Raw genomic sequence first — 9743 nt, 5'->3', positions numbered from 1 at the left:
GCACATCGAATAGGTGACTGTAAAAATGAGGGCACCATGTAGATTTGCATGGTTATTCACACCCACTTTGTGATCCTCGGCATCCCAGTCACAAACGAGAGGGGCATATCGAGATTTAAACATGCCATTGAAAAGTTCAATGAATCTCAAATAAAATCTAGGAATTCTTAATACATTTTAAACTTAAGCCTTTATGTTTTTTCATGGTGAAGAATTAGTGAATCGTCATTCACTTACCTCCAAATTATTTGCATTACGGCATCCCTCTTCTGATGTGTAAATAATGTTGTTGGATCCTAGCCTTAATGTCTCATTTGGGTGTTTCATTAAGGATTCAATCAACTAACTTGAAATTTCTCCCGTTTTGTAGATGTCTTACTCTAACCGTGGTCTTCCCGAATCCCAAGGAAAAGGTGTTCCTGTTGAAAGTAAAAGCTTGTTCCAAAGTGAAGGATCAATGTGGACTAGCTTGATTTCACTCCCTCCTCCTCGTCCCATTGTTCTTCCCGACCTACAAGATCGAAGATTTGAAAGGTTCAAGATCACCGAAACCCTATTGGCAATGGAACATGAAGATGGTAAACCCGTGTGTGCTCACGTCCTAGGGATGAAATCACACATCGATAGGTTGATTATGTTGGGTGCGTCTTTCCCCAATAAGGTGGTTGTGGACTGGGTTCTTCAGTCACTCCCTGAATCATATGATAAGTTCATAAGAGAGTATTATATGATGAATCTTGACGCGACCCTCATTGACTTAACTTACATGCTTATTGCTGCTGAATCAGAAATGATTTGGCAAAGTAATGGAGCATATTTGTCTGGTAATTCAACCAACCATGCTTCTGTGGACATTCTAGAAGAACCCACCTGTTTCTGCTGCCAAGAGAAGGGGCAATGGATACGAAGCTACCCAAAGGACCTGAAGAGTCTAAGAGATGAGAGAGTCAAGAAGTATGGCTCTACTTCAGGTATAAAATCCACTATCTAACTCCATTAAATTCCTATTCTTTATACATAATGTGATAAGATTACATTTGCATGTTTTGCAGAATTAGAGAAAAGAGAGGAAGTTTGATGGAAGAGCAAGATGAGTCTGATCACGAAGAAATGGATTACGATCGCATGGATTCAAAGATCAGATTTTGAGCTTAGGAAGTTATGATAGATTTGTTAGGAGTATTTGATTACATAGTTTTTCATTCGAATTTTGCATTGTAAGGACATGTTTTCCGCTGCTTTTATGAATAAAATAAATTTTGGTTTTATCTTATTTGTTTATCCTTACAATGGCATATATGAAAAATTGATGTTTGTGTACTTCTATTATTAGCAAAATGGATTTGATTCTTAATTGTATTATTTGTGGAAAGGTCAAGAATTTACCAAATAGGGAAAGTTTCTCATCGCCCAAGTTTCAATTGGATAGAAACTTGGAATCATACAACTTGATTGCATGATGAATGAGAAATTTCAAATTTGGAAATTTAGACAAATTCTTTGACAAAGTGTCAAGTGTAGGACTAGGAGATCGAGTACACAAAGTTGTGTGTTGATCAAATCCACCACAAGAGTAACAAAGATATTCGTCATGATTTACTAAGGTTAAGTAAATATGATTATACTTATGAGATTAAGTGTAATTCTGAATTGATTGAAAAAGTCTCAATCAATAGCAGAACGAATAAGAAGAATCAAGTAGGTAGAAAGATAAAAGTTTCTCTATTCTAAGAAGAAGGGAGAGTACCTTTTATTATGTTTTATGATAAGTCTTAATGATGAAGAACCATATCTCAATTAATCCTCTAAGTGAGTCTTAGTGCAATTGTATGTCTAAGAAGAGGAATTAAGAATTGAAGAAATAGTTAAATCAAGAAGCCAATCATACTTCGTTCCAAAACAAGTCTTAGAGTTAAGATTGTAACATTGAGTGACAAGTCTTAAGAAGGTTTATAACATTCATCAAATGTGGAAAGTTGTGATGTCTTGGATAAGACAAAGACCAACTACGACCAATTTTGTGAAGTGTTTTGTCTTGATAAAAGCTACACTAACTCTTGAATATTTGTTTTTCGAGAAATGTTTATTGACAAGAGAATCTTATATGTCAAGGAGTCAGTGGGAGTCTTAATGGTCTTGAAAGGTTTCAAGAACAAATCAAGAATAAACCTTATCATTCATCACTAGCACACGACTTGAGGTTTACAACCTATCGTGTTGACACTAATTTTATTTCTGTTCCATTCCAATTGAGTTAATTATGCATGTGAGTTCTATGAGTTCTCAGTGGATTGTATAGGGGCAAGACACCTTGTTCAATGGAAAGTACATTGAAATGAAGGGGTGGGCTGCTCAATAACTTGGAAGTAATGGTGGGACCCTTGATGGCAAGAAATTAAGAAGAACAAGTTCTATCCATAAGAGTTTGGATTTGTCACTGACATTATCTTGTGATTATGGTTATGACGAATTCACATGGACGGGAATGTATACACCACAAAATCTAAGTGTCATAAGGTTTCTCTCATTCATGAAAATGGTTGTGAGGAAACGCTTTCACTAAGAGAGATTTTGAAGATAGCATTATGTAATTTGGGTTTCTCAAATTCAACTATGATTATGGCATACCTCTTCATAGTTCGAATTGTGGGAAATGGCAAATGGGTCTGAACATTTTAGACTTGTTGATATGAGTCCTAGAATCGTTTAGACATATACATATGAGCTGTCCAAGGAAAAGTGTATGAGTTTGAGAAGCTTAGATAAAGTCTTATCAAAGCATCTAGTATTGGAAATATGAACTTAAGAAATTGTTTTCTAGAAGTTCAGCTGATTTCTGAATACATGTCGAAGCTAGTGGGAGCATAAGTGTTATGTTGGTAAAGAAATAATCATCATGTAAGTGGGAGCATGATTATTATGGTAAGTATTGCAAGTTAGCAATATTAATTATAGAAAACAAGAGTTATACTTTGCAAAGTTGTAAGAGTTGAAAAGTTGTTTTTCTATAATTAAGGGAGAGAATATTGTACTTCGTTCAAAATCTAAAGCTTAGATTGAGAAATTTTAAGAAATTTAGTCAAAGGATACATAGTGTCTTCTTAAATTTCGATTATGATCCCTCTTCATAGTTCGAATTGTAAGAACGTGACACATAAAATATTATGGCAGAAGATTGATAGAGTATCGTATCTTTATGTAAGACATTATGCATCGTGTCCCATACGCTTTGGGTAAAGGATCGATTACAATTGCTATAATATTTGACCATTCTAAAATTTTTCCAAATGTCTAGCGCATTAAGAGGGAAAAAGGACAAGAATCGGTTTTGACTAAGATAATTAAACAACTATCAAAGGACAATCCAAAGTTCGCTGAGGATTGGTCGCTTGTGAGTAGTTGGAAGTATGGCATTGAATGGACCATATCGACATTATTCTGAATAGATAAGATTCTATTAAGAATGAGTTGTCATATGGTAAATATGGAAATGTTTCCATATTGGGAGTTGAAAAATTAAGAACTTATGTGTAGATTAGAAAATTTTATGCAAAAGGATGTTCAAAGGAATGTACTTTGAGTGAGAGACATCACATCTATAAAATTGTTCTGTAACAATTTTGAGAGAGTACCTTGTGATTCCGTTGGCCGAGTCTTTGTGATTTTTGTGCCGTGACTTCACAAGAGGATCATTGCATAAAATATTAGAATTTGACATATTCTAAAAGGTGGCAAGAATTTGGTATTCTTACACTAATGATAAGGATTGGGGATTGTGAAATGAGTTGCATTTGAAAAGTTTCAATTGATCTATTTCACAAAGTATGGACCATGGGAAACCAAAGTGTGCATGCTTTGAGCATGGGACAATTGTGGTTATGATTCGAGTTATAAAGTTGATTATCTTAAACATTAAACAACGGATAATGAGTAATCGATATGGTGATAAATAAAAGGTGTTTTATTTATACTCAAAGGTTTGGGACCATATAGGATTAGTATTATTCTTGTGTTTCACTTTGCATGTTTTGACTTCCCGAATAATTAATTATTTCATAATAATCGAATTATTCGAATGGTCCACAGTCGTTCATATGTTGGAAGTAGGTATGAATGAAGATTGTCATGAATTGGTTTGTAGATTGTCTAAAGTGTATTAGACATAACAAAGGTTTGCTGCAACGTTCATGAGTGCTTATGAATATGATTTTGAGCATTGGATTAAACCCACGCTCACTTGGATCGCTTCATGGATTTTATCACGAGCGATTGGTGAGACGATAATATCTTGTATTCTTGAAACCGAGATGTGTGAGTTATATCTTGCAAATCGGTTGCACATTGATAATATGTAAACGCATCAGTAACTTGGTGTTATAAAACTTATTGTTGTGTGTGATTTGGTGAGTGAGTGCAAGCAAACATTGAGTCGAAGTTTATCCATTCCTTTTACCCAAAGTGGGATAAAAGCGATATCTGTGGGCCCCTCGATGATTTAGTGATGACAAACGTAAATGCTCGGCCGGGCTAGGGCTAATTTGATTTGTTCAATTAGTCAGTCTTCATAAATCGGAAATCGAGAAACAACACATAGACTGAGAGAATGATTTCAATCCATGTCTCGTGTCTATACGATATCTAGAATGGAGGAATATACGATCTCTTATCTAAAGGACAGGTTACTGATAAGATCAGAGTTCGACAGCGTCTTTGAGAGCTACGATTGCTAATCGAGTTGTACTTGCATTTGTGGTTACTAGACTTATCCAAGTGGGAGACTATTGGATTAGTGTCTAAGCCTGTAACCATATTTGTCAAGTACTTGACCCAATTATGCATGGTCCTTTTGGGTTGCCTTCACCAAAGCAACTTGACTGGAGAAATAATAGAGAAAGAGGTTATTATGATTTATTAATATGTTATAAGAATAATATATTAAAGGAGAAATCATATTTGTTTAATTAATATTGGTCAATAATTAATTAGGAATTAATTTTGTGATCAAGTGTAATTAATTAAACTAGAGGGGCTGAATTGTAATTATGTGATAGTTACAAAATAGGGTAATGATTATCCTTGATATGGGTTGGACGAATTCAAGGGATAAGATATCCTTGAAATCGTCCAAAGGATAAAGGATAAGGGATTTCAAGGCTTATCTTATGATTGCTTGGTGGGCAAGCAACTAGATAAGGATAAGGACTGAAACCCTAATCTCTACACCTATATAAAGACCCCTAAGGCTCATGAATTCGTCCATGCCTTCCCAAGGGGTCCTAGGGACGAAATTCTATACCTCTTCCCTCTCTCTATTACCTCTCCATTTGCTCTTGGTGTTTGTGAGCCATTAGAGGTACTACACTTGTGGTACTTGCTTTCAAAGACAAAAAGATTCAAGATTTAAGTTGTTATTACAATATAACAACAAGAGGTATGTATTTCATCTTTCCTTGTGGATTTCGAAATTCCTAGAAGCCTTTTAGGGTTCTTCAAGTGTTCATAATGTTGTGTATCTAATAGTGAAAACATAGATCCAATTCTAGGGTTGCATGCACACATAGGATTGTTTGTACAAAACCCATCAGTTAGTTGTATGTGACTCTTTCATGGTTGTATGAGTCTGTGTGGTAGAATAGTTGTATCTGTGATGACCAGCTGGGTCTAGCTGTTATGATTGTGTTATGTTGTTTGTTTGTGACTGAGACTGCTAATAGTCTCCAAGGTTGCTGATAACCCACCAGGCGTTCTGTTAGCCCACTGGGACTGCTGGTAGTCCCCAAGGTTGTTGATAACCCATAGCTGTTTAATTGTGTTGTGCTGTGTGTGGTATTTTTTGGGAACTCACTAAGCTTTATGCTTACGATTTTTAGTTTATGTTTTAGGTACTTCTGTTTTCAAAAGGAGGAGCTCGGGATGATTGTAGAGCACACACCACCTCGTTCCGTATTTTCCTAACTTACTCTGATATGATGTGATGATTGACTAATTGTTTTATCTGGATCTTATAATGACGTCTTTGGAATATTGGTTTTACTAGTTTAAAAATGAATTTTTTTTGGTCTTATTTTTGGGATGTTACAAGTTGGTATCAGAGCCTTGGTTTGAGGGATTCGGACATACTCGCGGGTGTGTCTGAACTCAAACTGAGGATTTGGTAAAGTCTTTCAAAAATGAAAAATGGTTTAAAAAGGAAAATAAGTTTTCTACTACAATAAAGGGTGTAGTACATGCAATCGACCGAGCTCAAGTAAGTTTTCCCAAAATACCAATACATGTTATCTATTATGCTTTGATTTGTGAATCTGTGAATCGCATGCTAGTTAGGGCTAATGATCTACTCAGTTTTGGCATGATAGAATGCTAGGAGAGATGTCTTGTATGCCTATTGTATGAGCTTGTAGACTTGCATGCTAGTTCTGATTAGCCAAAGATAGGTTGGCCTAATATGTGATGTCTTGTAGCCTAGGAAGCATGGGATGCTGGATTGGGTATGGTTTGGATCTTTATTCGACCTCCGAATGTCTTATGGTAACCTGCTACATAGTTAAATATTTGTTAAAGAAATGGACATAAGTAGTATTGAAGGATGGAAAAGTATGTGGTATTCATACATGCAGTACAATCAAATCAATGAAGCAGACATACATGCGATATACAATCAAATCAGTGAAGTAGATCTCGTTGCATCTGGATGTCCTTATCTCGATTTGTTTTTATCTTAATTGGCATTTATGCTCATGTAGACATAAACCTTGTAACGGGAGGTGTGGAGTTATTCAATACCACAGGGAAGGAATTTAGAATTCAACTACAAAATATTATGCAACTTTAGTGAACTTTTAAGGAAAGTAAACGCTTTTCCCGGAAGCGATAGGGGTTAGAGGTAGTTGATACAAAAGTAGAGAATCTGAATATAACGTTGAGGTGTGTTTGGTTGATGCACTGTGAGCATAAACACTGTGATTTGGCGCATAGCTCGATGGAGAATATAAGTAAAAAGAACAATAATGACTATCTTCTATTTTTAAACACTTATGAGTTATTGATGATCGTGACCAAACCGAGATGTATATGAAGAAGGTGCAAAAAAAAGTATTGGGTGGTAGTTGGCTTAGAACACATGAAATGCAAATAGGATTAAATGATTGGTTCATGTGTTTAACCTTTTCCATTTGTTTCCATAATAAACATGGTCTTTTATAGTTATGAAAGTATAGCTTTTTAAGACTACTTTTAATTATTGATATAACATTAACATACAAAATTATGTTGAATCTAGTCTAAAGGAAACAAAACCAGTCACGGAGAATGATGTTATTGTAATAGATATTATGGGACCACATGGTTAGTTAGTATCTTCCATGCAATCTCGTCCAGCCGAATGATATGGTTTTTGTTTATTCTTTGATGTATAATTTATCCTTTGAACGTTTTTTCAATTTTTTTTATCAGGATCCAAATGATGATATTGGAAAATTCTAGACAACAAAACTTTATTTCTTATCTGCAGATGATCCATAGATGTTGGCATATGAATGATATAAAAGCACCAATTGAGAGTACATATTGGTTCACATGTGCTTTTATTGATTCTATTGGTTTGTTGATGTGGCACACCAAAAACTTAATGAAAAAAGAAACATTTTTGTGCGTCAAAAAGAAACACTTGTATATAGCTTACCAAATTAATCATTTTTAGCTAAAAAAGCACCAACACCTTAAATGATGTAAAATAATAATAAAAAACAAAAACTGATAGCCAAACCCTTAGAAGTAATAATGATTTGAAATTCTGATTAATATAAATTCTTGTGTTAAGTACCATGTTGACTTGTAGGCTTTTGTGAGTAGAAACGAATCTAGAACAATAATTACGTGACCACACTCTGCAAAAATCTATCTAATGGTCTGCATCATAAGTGGAAGGATAAAGTGCATCAAAACTAACGGTCAGTTCTGCCATAAAATACTTACAATACAGCTGGCAAAAAACTTACGTTTTTATACCCATGATAGCAACATACTTTCATTTTTGTATTGAAACGTGTTACCGGTTAAAAGTTATAAGTATATTCCTAGTGTACGTAGGTAAAGAAATGCTATTATGGGTGAAAAATGATAGGACATTGTTGTTACCGATAAGAACTAAAGTGCATTCTATAAGTTTCATGTTATATATTTGCTATTACCAGTAAATTTATATAAGTATATTGTTATTATGGATAGAAATACAAGTACATTGTCATTATGCGTAAAAAAATAGACTTAATTTCCTAATAATTACCTTTATTAACCTATACCAGCAATGTACTTTCATTTCATTATCGATAATGTCGTACTTAACCTGAAACCCTATAAGATGATTACGAATGTTCCATATTGCTATTATTGAAAAAAAAATTATGTACATTGCTACTATGGGTAAAGAAATAGATTGCAATTTATAAGTTTCATGTCACATATTGGTATTACTAGTAAGTAAATGCAAGTACGTTGCATAAAAATGTAAAAGTAAATTGTCTTTATGGGTAACAAATAAAGTACATTGCCTCATATAAGTGCATTCTTCTCTCATGCAGTTTGCCAATTCGCTAAGGGTTAATAATGTCTCGGTGAAATGCTAAATTACATATTGATACTATCACCTAAAGAAAGTGCAAGTACATTGCTAGTATGGGTAAAGACATAAGTATTTTGTCTCTCTTTCAAATATCACTTGCAATAAAAAAAATTCTACGTTAAACTTATAGTTAGAAAATAATCCATAGACGGAAGATATGGCTTGCTCGAGTTTTGATTTAAATAAAATGCTTTCCTTTAATGGAACCTATTATACATTATTCAATAACACTAATAATCAAGATTCAATGACCAAGACTTGGAACACAATCACATATAAATGAGTAAATGTCTATGTAAATAATTCAAATGTTGGTTATTAAAATATATATATTCAAAATAAAAAGAGGGTCAAAGGACCTAAAATCTTTTGAGACATACTTGATTATATCTAACCTCATAAATTTCTATATTTAGAATTGGATTACTTTAAAGATTATTTTTGTAATATTTTTAATTTATCAATCATTCATAAAATTAAATAGTTATTTACTTTAAAGATTATTTTTGTAATATTTTTAATTTATCAATCATTCATAAAATTAAATAGTTGTTTACCGCCTAAGCCATTATTTCATGTTGTCGAGTTTGGAAAGAAAATTTGTTTAAGGGCCAAATGATATAAAACTTTATCATTAAAACATAAAAGTTTTAAATAGACGTAGTGCATAAACACAACAAATTGCCCCACTAACCATTTTTGGATGATGAAAATAAAACTTTTAAAAATGACATCCATAGTTCTTGGGTCATAACATTACTATGTATGACTCGTTGGACTTTATTGATGCCCAATTTTCCAAGGAAAAATACAAAAATTGTTACATGAGTAAAAACAACATTATATAAAATGAATTTTTTTACATAATGTATTTGTATAATGAATTGATGATTTGAGATGATTTACGTTAAAAAAAAGTTAAAAAGCATATGGTATTATTCCCAAACTTTAGGTTTGGAAGAAAGGACTCATTTCATATTGAAATTAGACAAAACTGCAAAAACAGTCCCTGTGGTTTCTCATTTTATGTGGTTACGGTCCAAACGTTTGAAAAGTTGTAGATTTGGTCCTTTTCAACAACTTTTGTTGTGGTTTTAGTCCCTCATCTGTTAACTTCCTTAAA

Source organism: Lactuca virosa, chromosome 3 (genome assembly GCF_052849685.1).
Source record: "Lactuca virosa cultivar CGN04683 chromosome 3, Lactuca_virosa_CGN04683_v6, whole genome shotgun sequence".
In the NCBI taxonomy this organism is placed as follows: domain Eukaryota; kingdom Viridiplantae; phylum Streptophyta; class Magnoliopsida; order Asterales; family Asteraceae; genus Lactuca; species Lactuca virosa.
Note: the sequence above shows the minus strand (reverse complement) of the source record.